General features: G+C 50.2%; 1 protein-coding gene and 1 long non-coding RNA gene across 2 annotated transcripts in view; one reads left to right on the top strand and one right to left on the bottom strand.

Annotated features, from left to right (window-relative positions):
• The window catches only part of LOC138285284 (uncharacterized), a 227,285-nt gene extending 222,843 nt beyond the window's left edge, over positions 1 to 4,442 (bottom strand). The window contains exon 1 of the long non-coding RNA XR_011201559.1: positions 4,375 to 4,442. This is a non-coding gene — a long non-coding RNA (uncharacterized lncRNA). The remainder of the gene's footprint in view (positions 1 to 4,374) is intronic.
• HOATZ (HOATZ cilia and flagella associated protein) overlaps positions 1 to 13,815 on the top strand; it is a 152,753-nt gene that overhangs the window by 113,296 nt on the left and 25,642 nt on the right. The gene's annotated exons all lie outside the window — the stretch shown is intronic.

Raw genomic sequence — 13,815 nt, 5'->3', positions numbered from 1 at the left:
CCGGAGTCCACGTGAAGTCACAAAAGGGAGTCCCACGACGCCGGAGGACAACTCAGAAGGTTGTGCACTGCAGGAAGGCGTGCCAGGGGCCCAGGCTTGGCTGTGCACAAAGGAAATCCTGGAAGAGTGCACATGAGCCGGAGCAGCTGCAAATCACGCGGTACCCAGCAATGCAGTCTAGCGTGGGGAGGCAAGGACTTACCTCCACCAAACTTGGACTGAAGAGTCACTGGACTGTGGGAGTCACTTGGACAGAGTTGCTGAGTTCCAGGGACCACGCTCGTCAGGATGAGAGGGGAACCAGAGGACCAGTGATGCAGTCTTTTGGTGCCTGCGTAGCAGGGGGAAGATTCCGTCGACCCACGGGAGATTTCTTCTGAGCTTCTGGTGCAGGGTGAAGGCAGGCTACCCCCAGAGCATGCATCACCTGGAAACAGTCAAGAAAACTGTCAGGATGAGGCGCTAAAATGTTGCTAGTAGTCGTCTTGCTGCCTTGTTGCGGTTTTGGGGGCGTCCTGAGCAGTCAGCGGTCGATCCTTTGGTAGAAGGTGAAGAGGGAGATGCAGAGGAACTCTGGTGAGCTCTTGCATTCGTTATCTAAAGAATTCCCCAAAGCAGAGACCCTAAATAGCCAGAAAAGGAGGTTTGGCTACCAAGGAAGGAGGATTGGCTACCAAGAGAGGTAAGAGTCTATCAGAAGGAGCCTCTGACGTCACCTGCTGGCACTGGCCACTCAGAGCAGTTCAGTGTGCCCCCAACAACTCTGTTTTCAAGATGGCAGAGGTCTGGGACACACTGGAGGAGCTCTGGGCACCTCCCCTGGGAGGTGCAGGTCAGGGGAATGGTCACCCCCCTTTCCTTTGTCCAGTTTCGCACCAGAGCAGGGCTGGGGGATCCCTGAACCGGTGTAGACTGGCTTATGCAGAGATGTGCACCATCTGTGCCCATCAAAGCATTTCCAGAGGCTGGGGGAGGCTACTCCCCCCAGCCTTCACACCTATTTCCAAAGGGAGAGGGTGTAACACCCTCTCCCAGAGGAAATCCTTTGTTCTGCCTTCCTGGGCCAGGGCTGCCTGGACCCCAGGAGGGCCGAAACCTGTCTGAGGGGTTGGCAGCAGCAGCAGCTGCAGTGGAGACCCCAGAAAGGCAGTACCCGGGTTCTGTGCTAGAGACCCGGGGGATTATGGAATTGTCCCCCCAATACCAGAATGGTACCAGAATGGTATTGGGGTGACAATTCCATGATCTTAGACATGTTACATGGCCATGTTCGGAGTTACCATTGTGACGCTATACATAGGTAGTGACCTATGTATAGTGCACGCGTGTAATGGAGTCCCCGCACTCACAAAGTCCGGGGAATTTGCACTCAATGATGTGGGGGCACCTTGGCCAGTGCCAAGGTGCCCACACACTAAGTAATTTTGCACCCAACCTTCACCAGGTGAAGGTTAGACATATAGGTGACTTATAAGTTACTTAAGTGCAGTGGTAAATGGCTGTGAAATAACATGGACGTTGCAGGCTGCACTGGCAGGGCTGTGTAAGAATTGTCAGGGCTCCCTATGGGTGGCAAAAGTAATGCTGCAGCCCATAGGGATCTCCTGGAACCCCAATACCCTGGGTACCTCAGTACCATATACTAGGGAAGTATATGAGTGTACCAGTATGCCAATGTGAATTGGTAAATTTAGTCACTAGCCTGTTAGTGACAAATTTGGAAAGCAGAGAGAGCATATCCACTGAGGTTCTGGTTAGCAGAGCCTCAGTGAGACAGTTAGGCATCACACAGGGAACACATACAGGGCACATACTTATGAGCACTGGGGCCCTTCTTGGTAGGGTCCCAGTGACACATAGACTAAAGCAACATATATACGGTGAAGTATGGGGGTATCATGCCAGGCAAGATGGTACTTTCCTACAGGCGCCAATCCAGAATGCTTGTGTAACTTCTTTTCTTTCCGCACAAGTCAGGGCATATCTGGAGAGAGGTACCCCTGTCATTTTTTGACTGACTTATTGTCACAGCTTTTTTGAGAATTTAATCTCCTGGTGTGTTAGAGTTGTCCCCTAAGAACCTAAAATCAGGTTTCTGTATTGTGCTCAGAGTTATACCACTACTCCAAGACCTGTGAAGAATGCATCATAAATACCAGGGTCCTGAGGGAATGGTCCTGGAGCTCCTCGCTGTCTGACAACAGACGATCTTGTGACGCTCACTATCCCAGTCGTGTTGAAGGTCCCCGGGCTGCTTGCAGAGCTGCTTCTAGTGTTTGTCGCTTCAATCCCTTGAGGATGATGGCAATGCCACCACCTTGCTTGTTAGTGTGGTCTCGGTGTATAATCTTGTAACCATCTGAAGTGGCAGTGGCGATGTCTGGGTGCGAGGAGGGGTAGAGCCGCTTTTCGGTGATGAAGGCAACATCAGAGGAAAGATGTGGCATGTTTGCACAGGGAGCAGGCATTGAGCAGGATGCATTGTAGTGGTTCTGGGTTGTTATTAGTCTTCTTAGAGGAAGCGGCACAGGTTCCAGTGCAGGCTGGTGGTTCTGTGCAGCAGCAGAAGCGGAAGTGGTGGCAAGTGAAGGAGGGTCCTTTGGTTAAACATGGGGAGGACGTGAAGCAGCTGTTGTTGCTGTGTCCAGAGCCAGGAGCTCCTTGGTAGTTTAGCAGCTGATGGTGGGTGAGTCCAGGCATGGACAGGCACAGAAGGGCTTGTCTTTGGCGCATCCATGGGGTGCCAGTGGTGCGTCCGCTGCGCAGCAGTGCAGCAGCCTCGATAAGTAGTCCTGAGAGGTGCTGTCAGGGAGGTCGGAGGGGGATGAGTGGAAAAAGGGCAGGCAAAGAGGTCCGGTTAAGAAACAGCAAACCCAAAGCCCAGTGAAAAATAAAGTGTGCCAATGCATAATAAAAGTAACAAAGGAAGAACTACTAGCTGTCACTGCAATCTGGCAGTGCAAGTGGTCCTCCGACAGCAGGATCAAACAGAAGGCTTAGGGGACTATGAGCAAAGTCCCAGTCTTGTCGAGCTAGCCAGGAGGAGCAGTCAAGGGCTCCTCAAGAAAACCATTCGATGCACCATCACCAACTATGACCTAAAACCCTCTTATGAAGCACCTCAACTTCCGACTACAGATTGACACCAAGACCACAAAAAGAGGCACCTTCACCTACAGACCTCTAGACTGCAACCAGCTTTCTGCAAAGCCATCTCCAACCTCATCGCCCCCCTAGCCATCGACTTCCACCACTATGTCCTACTTGGTGATCTCAATTTCTACGTCGATGATCCTAATGACATCATCTCCATAACCCTAAGAGAAAAGAGTCTAAGAAGCCTCAACCTCGAAAGTCCATCAGACTTGACGCTTGAACATTGGCACTCTGGGCCTCTCTCCACGTTAGAGCCTGCGTCAGGGTCACTGACGTTCCCGGAGCGACCGCTGCCCATCTCAAGGAATTTTGAGGCTGTGCACCTCATATTCGGGCGGCCCAAACTCGCTGTAACGCAGCTGGGCCCCATGGATTTGGGAGGGGCCCCTACTACTTTTCCGTTGGTGAGTTCTCCCTCAGCACCAGTCTGGCCTTTGGATCTGGTGCTGGATCCAAAGATGTGCGCCCATGATGTGGTAGAATGTTAACAATAGAATGTAAGGGACCTCATCTCTAGTACTGATGTCATGCTTGACATCAGATTAGAGTGTTGGAGATGGAGGTTCTGAGGGAGCTGTTGAAAAGCTGACTGTCCGGTGTTGTCTCCTTTCGCTGTGGATAGGATACTCCTATAACAAAGAACCTTCTCATCTAATGCATCAGACTATCTTCTCCTTATTACACGTGGCGACGAGGGGCCAGGAGTATCTTAACACTGAACTGTGGGTCGAACAATCCTCGGTGATCTTCGTCTATTTACCGCCCATCAAGAGAATCTCACCTTCATATGATTGAACTTCACTATTTCAAGGTGGTGAGCTCTACAATTTAAAGTGGAATAGCACTATTTCCATACTTCTTTTTTTTTTTCGGAGCGCACAGTATTTAATTACTCTGCTTTCCGTTTGGCACGAGCGCTGCTTAAGGAAAAACAAATGTGCATCACGCGCGTGTGCGCGCTCTCTCTCCAATCTCTGAAAAGGATTAGCACGTTCTTATTGAAGCTTTAGCGCTCCTCCAGGAAAACCAAACGTGTATCGCACGTGTGTGTGTGTGCGTGCTGTGTTTTTAATGTATGGCTGCACGTTCTTACTGAAGTTTATTTCTTTTTTCTTGGAAAAGTAAACGTGCATCGCGTGTGTGTGTGGTGGTTCTCCCTTTCATATCTGAAGGAAATAAAAAGTCGCACAACGTTAAATCTTGTATGTTTTAGCTCACCTGTGTGCTGTGTTCTTTCGGCCCGTTGTGCCGACGGAGCTCTTGAAGGGCTCCAGCTGTAAAGAGACTGCAGGAACTGATTTTTTTTTTCTCCCAGGAACTGACATAAAAGGCAATCTCCTTTAAAAATAAACCTAAATGTTTTACTAAGGAAACAACGAAACAAGTGTCAAAGTGGAACAAGGGATTTTCTTATAAGAACTAACCCATACGTTTTTCCTAATGAAATGACTTCAGAATTAATAAAATAGAGAAGGAGAACTTATAAAGTAAATTCAATTAACCATATTTCAACACTTATAAAGTGTTCAACCCTGTGCTTCAAGGATTTTTATTTTCTTCTTTCGGTGCCAATTCCAAAGGCATTGGTCTGTGTTGCAATTCTAATAATGCAAAACACCTCACCTCCACCATTTCATTTTTAACCATACCAGGAGAACCACCAATAAAATGGTCTAAATGGAAAAAAACGTTTCTACATTTTTCAAGAGTATGCGGAACTAATCTATCGAATGAAAGAAAGACGGCTCTGTTGATGCACTGTTTGGGATGTGAGGGACAAGAAATTTTTGAAAATGTACCTGACACAGGAGACGAAGGGACAGACTTAAATGAATTTGAGATATGTTTGAAAAAGTTAGGCCTGCATTTTTTACCCAACGTTAGTACTATTTTGGAACTGTACCATTTTGGTATGAGAAAACAACAACTTGGAGAAAGTATTGAAGACTATATTACAGCTTTGACGAAGCTAGCATCTACATGTAAATCTGGAGCCACCATTGAAGAATGAATTAGAGACCAATTTATGCTAAGATGTTCAAGCAACAAAATTCGGCAGGAATTATGGAGCAAAGATGATCCATCCTTACATGAAGTAATAGTTCTAGCTAAAGGAGTAGAACACACTTTAGCTTGTGTGGAATAGTTGGAAAGAGGAAAGAATGCTGCAGTCAGCAAGGTCTTTACAAAAAAAGAAGACATAAGTAAAGGGGTACCCGGTGGGAAGGAAGAGAATAAAGTCACTCAAGGACAGTGGTTCAGATCCAAGGATATGAAATGTTTCCGCTGTGGCAATGCAGGTCACTTTGCTTCGTATAAGAAATGTCCAGCCATCAATGTCATCTGTAAGCTGTGTAATAAAAGGGGCCACTTTGCTAAATGTTGTAAGTCGAGCAAAAGTCAAGCGTCTGTGAAAGTTGTTGAGGATTGTATTTTATCGATTTCAGCAGGCACTCAGAAAAAGAGTCATCCGAGAGACACTATTACTATTTTAAATGAAGATACTGAAGTATTTTTTGACTCTGGTGCATGGTTGAGTTTTTTGACAAATATTTAAGTCATAAGGTTCACTTGAAGGGCCCAGACGTGATTCCTGGAGCGTATGGTGGCCAAACTCTCCAGCTGAGGGGTTATTTTGAGTCAGAGATTTCATTTAAAATGAACACTATTTTTGGGAAAATGTATGTGCCGGTTAAAGGAGACAGCGTTTTGAGTTGGCCTTACCAAAGAGAACTAAACATTATTTTAGATCCTAACTCTTCTACACCGGTAATGATCAGAGAAGAATTTATTGAAAAAGTGCAGAAAGTTTGTGAATTCTCTGTGCAAGGAAATGAGGGAGATACTTTGCCGAAATTTGCTGAGGATTACGAGGACATGTTCAGTGACAAGCTGGGTTGTCTTAAGAAGTACGTTCATCGTGTAAGAGTACAAAAAGGATCTGTTCCAGTTGTTTCCAAGATACGTCCTATTCCTATTGCAATAAAAGATGATATGGAGAGAGAAATACAGACACTATGCAAAGATGGAATAATCGAGCTAGTGGAGTCGTCGGAATGGGTGTCACCGATAGTGGTCGCACGTAAACAGTCTGGTGATATTAGACTGTGGGCCTGATTCTGACCCTGGCGGCCGGTGACCGCCAGGGTCACCGGCCACGGGAGCACCGCCGACAGACCGGCGGTGCTCCGAAGGGCATTCTGACCGCGGCGGTTCAGCCGCGGTCAGAAAGGGTAAACCGGCGGTCACCCGCCGGTTTACCGCTGCCCTTCTGAATCCTCCATGGCGGCGGAGCGCGCTCCGCCGCCATGGGGATTCAGACACCCCCTACCGCCATCCTGTTCATGGCGGGAAACCCGCCATGAACAGGATGGCGGTAGGGGGTGCCGCGGGGCCCCTGGGGGCCCCTGCAGTGCCCATGCCAATGGCATGGGCACTGCAGGGGCCCCCGTAAGAGGGCCCCGCAAAGTATTTCAGTGTCTGCTATGCAGACACTGAAATATGCGACGGGTGCCACTGCACCCGTCGCACCTTCCCACTACGCCGGCTCAATTCTGAGCCGGCGTCCTCGTGGGAAGGTTGATTTGCCCTGGGCTGGCGGGCGGCCTTTTGGTGGCCGCCCGCCAGCCCAGGGCAAATCTCAGAATCACCGCAGCGGTCTTTAGACCGCGGTGCGGTGTTCTGACGGGGTTACTTTGGCGGGCGGCCTCCGCCGCCCGCCAAAGTAAGAATGACCCCCTGTGTGTGGATTTGAGGAATCTTAATAAATGTATGGTGAGTGATCAATTTCCGTTACCCAACATAACAGAGCTGGTCACACTGCTACATGGGTCCCGGTATTTCAGCAAGTTGGACCTGACCTCAGCTTACCATCAAGTCATGTTACATGAAGACTGAAGGGACTACACCACATTCGTCACACCTTTTGGAACTTTCAGGTTTAAAAGAATGCCTTTCGGCCTGGTGTCTCTGTCGGCTGTGTTTCAGCATTTAATGTACAATTTGTTTGGCTTAGAACCGGGAGTTAAATGCTTCCAGGACGACATCTTGATACATGCACAGACTGAAGAGGAGCATGAGACAAGAGTTAGGAGGGTGTTGGCAATTTTGAGAGAGCATGGGTTAACTCTCAAAATTAAAAAGTGTTTTTTCTGTAGGACTGAAGTTGAATATTTAAGTCATAGGACAACTTCAAAGGGTGTCGTAGTTTGGACTCTTGCTCTGAGCAAGACTGCGGGTCTCAGGATGACAGTACTTTAGTTTGTAGGTGACTAAGTTTCTTCCTACAACTAGTTGTAACTGTTGTCCAAACCTTACCGGCTTACTAGCAGTACCTCACCAGAAACACAATAGTAAAAGGTGATTTGTAGCAGTCGCTTACGCATGGATTCAAAATAAGATATCTCAGGGTTGTCGTGGTTAAACGGAAATTACCCTTTTCTCACAGATTTATTATGTCTCATACAAACAAAGGCAATAACACAGATGCAGTGAAGTTATAATAGTTTTTATTCAACATAACTGCAATTTGTGATAAGTTGCATGAACTGCAATGATTAGGATAATGAATATACCAAGCAACAGTATTGTGAAGAGGAGAGTCATTGTTATAAAGACCCCCACCATTATGCAATATATGAAAGAAATATATGTATATGCAAAAAATGGAATAAGCCCTAATACTTTAAGGAGAGTAGGTCTAACCTCCTACCTAAAAAAAGGAGAGCTGGGTTCGTTAAACCTAATTTGCCAAAGCCGTGTCCATGAGAGGAGCCCCCAACCCTCGTTACCTTGGAATGAGGTCTCTATCTCAGATTCCGCAGGGACACGAAGTCTGGGTCAGCGTCAAGATGACTGCAGCATCGGTATCAGCGATGGTGGCGATGCCCTCTGGTCGGAATCCCTCTGATTATCTGTCTAAAAGTGTGTTGTATTTATACAGATCTACAAGGTCCCCTGACATAAGTGTTATTCATAACAATAGATAACAGGCATGCTTGGGACGGCAATTAATATCAACAATCCCTCGAAAGTATAGAGAGGGAAAATCCCTAAGTGTGAATGCCTACTGTATGTTTGTCTTTCGTGCTTGATCTTGACGCCTTGGCGCAGTGACACCGATAATAGAACCCATAACAAGTTGCCTAACTATAAACAAGGCCGCCATTTTAAAGGAAATAAATAATTAAATGGGCTAAGACAGAGCAAGCTAAGTAGGTTAAAAGTCACTGAGTGCACGAGTTTACAAGCCTACGGCTAAGCTAACTCCTGTTATCCCGTTAAAACAAACTAGGATTCACTACAAGGGGGTGTATCCTAAGGAAGATCTTGTTATGAACATTTTGGGGGTCATTCTGACCTCGGCGGTAAAAGGCGCTTACCGCCGGTCAGAAGGCCGCCATAACACCGCCGCGGCCGCGGTAAACCGCCACGGTCATTCTGACCCGCAACTGGCAAACCGCCAAAAACCCGAAATCCACAAAAGTCCGCCACACCAAAGGTCAGCGAAAAAATGGCGATGACCAAACCTCCACCGTCACGCCAACAGAAATACGCCCATGCCATCACGACCCACGAATCCACGCGGCGGTCTTTCAACCGCGGTATTCCATTGGCGGTACACACCACCGCGGTCAAAATACACACACCTTTACAAAACACTACCACATTGGACAATTCGAAATACACACACCTGATACACATACACACACCACTCCCACACACCTAAGACAATATAAAACACACACCCACATTACCCACAAACCCTTACTACCACAATTGCGAATCAAGGACAGAGAGAGACAGCACTGCTTAGAGTAGACCATCACACAGAGGCTAATCACATCACTCACACAATTACAATGCACAAAACACCACCACACACATCACACTCCACAACACATACAACATCCCTCACCTCATCCACACCACCCCATGGCACCCCAAAGACACCCCAGGTTTTCTGACGCAGAACTCAGGGTCATGGTGGAGGAAATAGTACGTGTAGAGCCCCAGCTCTTCGGGGCACAGGTGCAGCACACCACAATTGCTAGGAAGATGGAGCTATGGCAAAGGATAGTCGACAGGGTCAACGCGGTGGGACAGCATCCACGCAATCGGGAGGACATCAGGAAGAGATGGAACGACCTACGGGGGAAGGTGCGTTCCATGGTATCAAGGCACAACATTGTGGTGCAGAAGACTGGCGGCGGACCCCCACCTACTCCCCCAGAATTCACAGCATGGGAGGAGGAAGTCTTGCACATCCTGCATCCTGAGGGCCTCGCAGGAGTAGCTGGAGGAATGGACTCTGGTAAGGCAAATCTTAACTACTACTTCCCACCCCCACCCCATCTGCATGCCAGCACATGCCCCCACCCTCACCCCCACCCCCATCACACCAACTCCTTCCAAATGTACCACCATCACAACCCACCCATCCCAACACCTAGACCTGCATGCGACCACAAAGTATGGACACCCATCACCAAAGCATACCCACTGCACATAACCATCTCCCCCACAAGCCACCCTCACAAAAGCCCCCACACGGGAATGCCTGCACTTGGGTACACGGACACCCATCCATCCCACGAAATGCCACACACAGAACCAATAACCATACCCTTATACCCCTGCAGGACCCGAACGCCACCACACCGCCACGGAGGGTACAGAGATGTCCATCCCACCCCCAGAAGAGGCCCCCAGCGATGACAGCAGCTCTGTCGACCTGGACCCAGATGACCAGCCCGGCCCATCGGGGACCTCTGGACAGTCGGTTCCCCACAGACAGCCACAGGCTACACCAGACCTAACCCCCTCTGGGAGCACCAGCACAGCTCCCACCCAGCGGGCCCATGCCTCTGTCTCCAGGACACGTCAACCAGCGGTGTGTCCACCACTACAGGGCACCCAGGTTGACCCACCACCCCAACAACAACAGGGACCTGGGGGCAGTGGTAGTGGGCACACCGTCCAGGGGACAGAGCCCCAGGGAAACAGGGGAACTGGGAGGGCTGCTGTGCGACAGGGGGGGGGACAGGCCCCAGGGAACCCACTCTCCTAGAGGCCCTCACTACCATCATGGGAGCATACCACCACTCCCAGGAGACGATGGCGACGGTACTGGCCAGGTTCCAGGAGATCCAGGCACAGCAGGAGGAACGGTACATGGGGTTCAGAGAGGAACTGAGGAACATCGGTTCCGCAATGGGGACCATCGTCCTGGCCCTTAACCAGATAGTCACCACATTGCGGGACCATGTGGCACCCCAAAGGGCCCCTGTCACTAGCCTGGACCACGAACAGCCTACCACCTCCGCCGGCGCTAGTGGACAGGAGGCCCCCACACAACGACAGGCCACCAGAACCCCACCTCCTGCTGAAGAACAACCACCCGCAAGCGGAACCTGAGATCACACAAGAAGACAGAGTAGGATTGCAAGACCCCCGCCAGCATAAGATACCCCCTGATGTCATCCCACTGTCCCACATTGTCACCCTGTCCAACCTTGAACTGCCCCTGCTCCATCCTTCCACAGGCATATGGACAATGCACCTGTGAAACTGAGAACTGGACTCTGCCATGGACATTACTCCACCCCCACCCATCACCGTTTTACTATCATGTACCTATAGGTAGCACTTGAAATAAATCACTTATTGCACTTACAATAACAGGACTCTGCTTGTATTTTACTATTATGTATCACACATAACGGTGCAATTATGTTCTGTTACATTTTAATGACAACATACCAATGACAACAAGCTGTAGTCCATGGGCAAACAAAGCAGAAGTCACGCAGTTGGTCAAACAGCTCTGAAAAGTGAAGGGAAAGTCACAATTCAGTTAAAAGGAAATGGGGGGAAACACAGAAAGTAGAGACGAAGGAGGCCTGAAGTAAATGTAAAATGGCGTGGGCGAATCTTACCTGTGTGCTACTGAAAATACTGTTGTATAACTGTATCCCTGTTGTCCGTGTCGTCCCCGTCGTCTTCCTCCTCTTCACTCTCCACAGGCTCCACAGCTGCTACAACACCACCATCTGGACCATCCTCCTGCAGGAAAGGCACCTGGCGTCGCAATTCAAGATTGTGAAGCATACAGCAGGCCACGATGATATGGCACACCTTCTTTGGTGAGTACATTAGGGATCCACCTGTCATATGCAGGCACCTAAACCTGGCCTTCAGGACCCCGAAGGTCCTTTCTATTATCCTCCTAGTTCGCCCATGGGCCTCATTGTACCGTTCCTCTGCCCTGGTCCGGGGATTCCTCACTGGGGTCAGTAGCCAGGAGAGGTTGGGGTAACCAGAGTCCCCCAATAGCCACACACGGTGTCTCTGTAGCTGTTCCATCACATAGGGGATGCTGCTATTTCTCATAACATACGCGTCATGCACTGACCCAGGGAACTTGGCATTTACATGGGAGATGTACTGGTCTGCCAAACAGACCACCTGGACATTCATAGAATGATAACTCTTTCTATTTCTGTACACCTGCTCACTGCCTTTGGGGGGTACCAAAGCCACATGGGTCCCATCAATGGCACCAATGATGTTGGGGATATGTCCAAGGGCATAGAAATCACCCCTCACTGTAGCCAAATCATCCTCCTCAGGGAAAACAATGTAGCTCCGCATGTATTTCATCAGGGCAGACAACACTCTGGACAAAACCTTAGAAAACATAGGCTGAGACATCCCTGATGACATGGCCACTGTTGTCTGAAAAGACCCACTTGCCAAAAAATGGAGTACTGACAGAACCTGCACCAGAGGGGGAATCCCTGTGGGTTGGCGGATGGGGGACATCAGGTCTGGCTCCAGCTGGGCACATAGTTCATGAATAGTGGCTCTGTCAAGTCTGTAACGAAGTACAATATGTCGTTCTTCCATTGTCGACAGGTCCACCAGCGGTCGGTACACGGGAGGATTCATCCTTCTCCTCGCAAGTCCCAGAGGACGGTGCCTAGGAAGGACAACATGGAGTACAGAGTGAAGCAAGCCACAGGTTCGTTCACACAGCTTGCACAGTAAATGAATCGCAATGCAGTGAAAGGCGTGTATGAGTGGCAATGCACGGCCTAGGCCTGTGTGACGCAGTAGAAATTAAGCCATGTGGGCCTTTGAAATGGTGGCTGCCTGACCTGTGAAGTGTGACAATGGGATGTGAGGTCAATGCGCTGGCGTGGCACACCATGGCAGTAGGCGGTCGAAGACCGCGTGTGAAGCCGTATTGGTTAACATTGAACCCTATGGGTATCAGGAGCCAATGACGATGTGCGCCGGCGGTACGCACCGCGGCGGTACGCACCGCCGCGGGCGTGACCGCCATTTTCTATCTGCTTAATCACTCGAGACCTGATCATCCATAGGAGAGGACCTATACTGCAAGTGCTGCTGTGACCTCGGTCTGGGAGATACTATGGCTGCTGCGACTGGGGAAAGGGCCCCTGCCTTCACTTCAGAAGAGTTGGAGAAACTTTTTGATGGGGTCGTCCCCCAGTATGCACTACTCTACGGTCCTCCAGACCAACAGGTGAGTACACTGGGTGCACGTTGAATGGGCTATGCCTGTGTTGAGTGGGGTGTATGTAAGATGGTGGGGAGGGGAGCGAATGAGGAGTGCAACGCACGACAGATGAGAGCATGTGCCACATGGCAAGGTTGGGTAGGGGGGGCCACTCACATCTACCATGCAGAAAAGTGATGATATTTCCTTTCCCACCCTGTACATGTCAAATAGGTCAGCGCCCATCAGAAGATTGAGATTTGGCGTGCCATCGCCAAGGACGTTCCGGCCCTGGGGGTCCACAACAGACGGGGCACCCACTGCCGAAAGAGGTGGGAGGACATCCGCCACGGGACCAGGAAGACCACTGAGTCTCTGCTGGGGATGGCCTCCCAACGTAGGAAGGGTGCCAGTCGTACCGTGACCCCCTTATGTCCCGGATCCTGGCGGTGGCCTACCCCGATTTGGATGGGCGCGTGAGGACATCACAGCAGACACAAGGGGGTGAGTATCAGCACATTCTGCTATCTTTGCGCGCAGTGGAGGTGTCTGGGTTGGGGAGGAGGGCTGTGGCTGACTTTAGGCCAGGGCTCTTTCTGTAGGCTAGTCCCCTCCTTTAGGCATGGCCCTGTGCTCCCGCCCCCCACCTCTGTAGGGTGCCAAATAGAGCTATCCATGGTCCTGCATCACCCATGTGTGCATTTGTTGTCCATAGACCTGTAGGCCTAGTCACAAGTACTGAGTAGTGTACCCCGATTGCGCGGCGTAGTGCAGGGGGCTTCTGTGTCTGTCTCTCCGCCAACGGTGTTGCCAATGCATGCACTCAACCTGTCTTTATTTCTCCCCCCACCCATTTTCTTTATCTTCCTGTGCATGTGTGCATTAGCATCATCAGGCGGAGGAGAATTGGCATCGGAGCACGAGGGAGCTGCAACTCACATGGCCCCGGAGGGCCATGCTACAGACACCGAGTTCACCAGTGATACGGAGGGCGAGGGGAGCTCCACAACGGGGACCCGTGGAGACGTCAGCGACACCGACACTTCCTTGGAAGGGAGCTCCCTAGCGGTGGCGGCAACATCCGTGCCCACCGCCTCAACAGGTACAGCCGCCACCCAGCGCACCAGCCCCGCCCT

This window comes from Pleurodeles waltl, chromosome 3_1 (genome assembly GCF_031143425.1).
Source record: "Pleurodeles waltl isolate 20211129_DDA chromosome 3_1, aPleWal1.hap1.20221129, whole genome shotgun sequence".
In the NCBI taxonomy this organism is placed as follows: domain Eukaryota; kingdom Metazoa; phylum Chordata; class Amphibia; order Caudata; family Salamandridae; genus Pleurodeles; species Pleurodeles waltl.
This window is presented reverse-complemented; position numbering and strand designations above follow the sequence as displayed.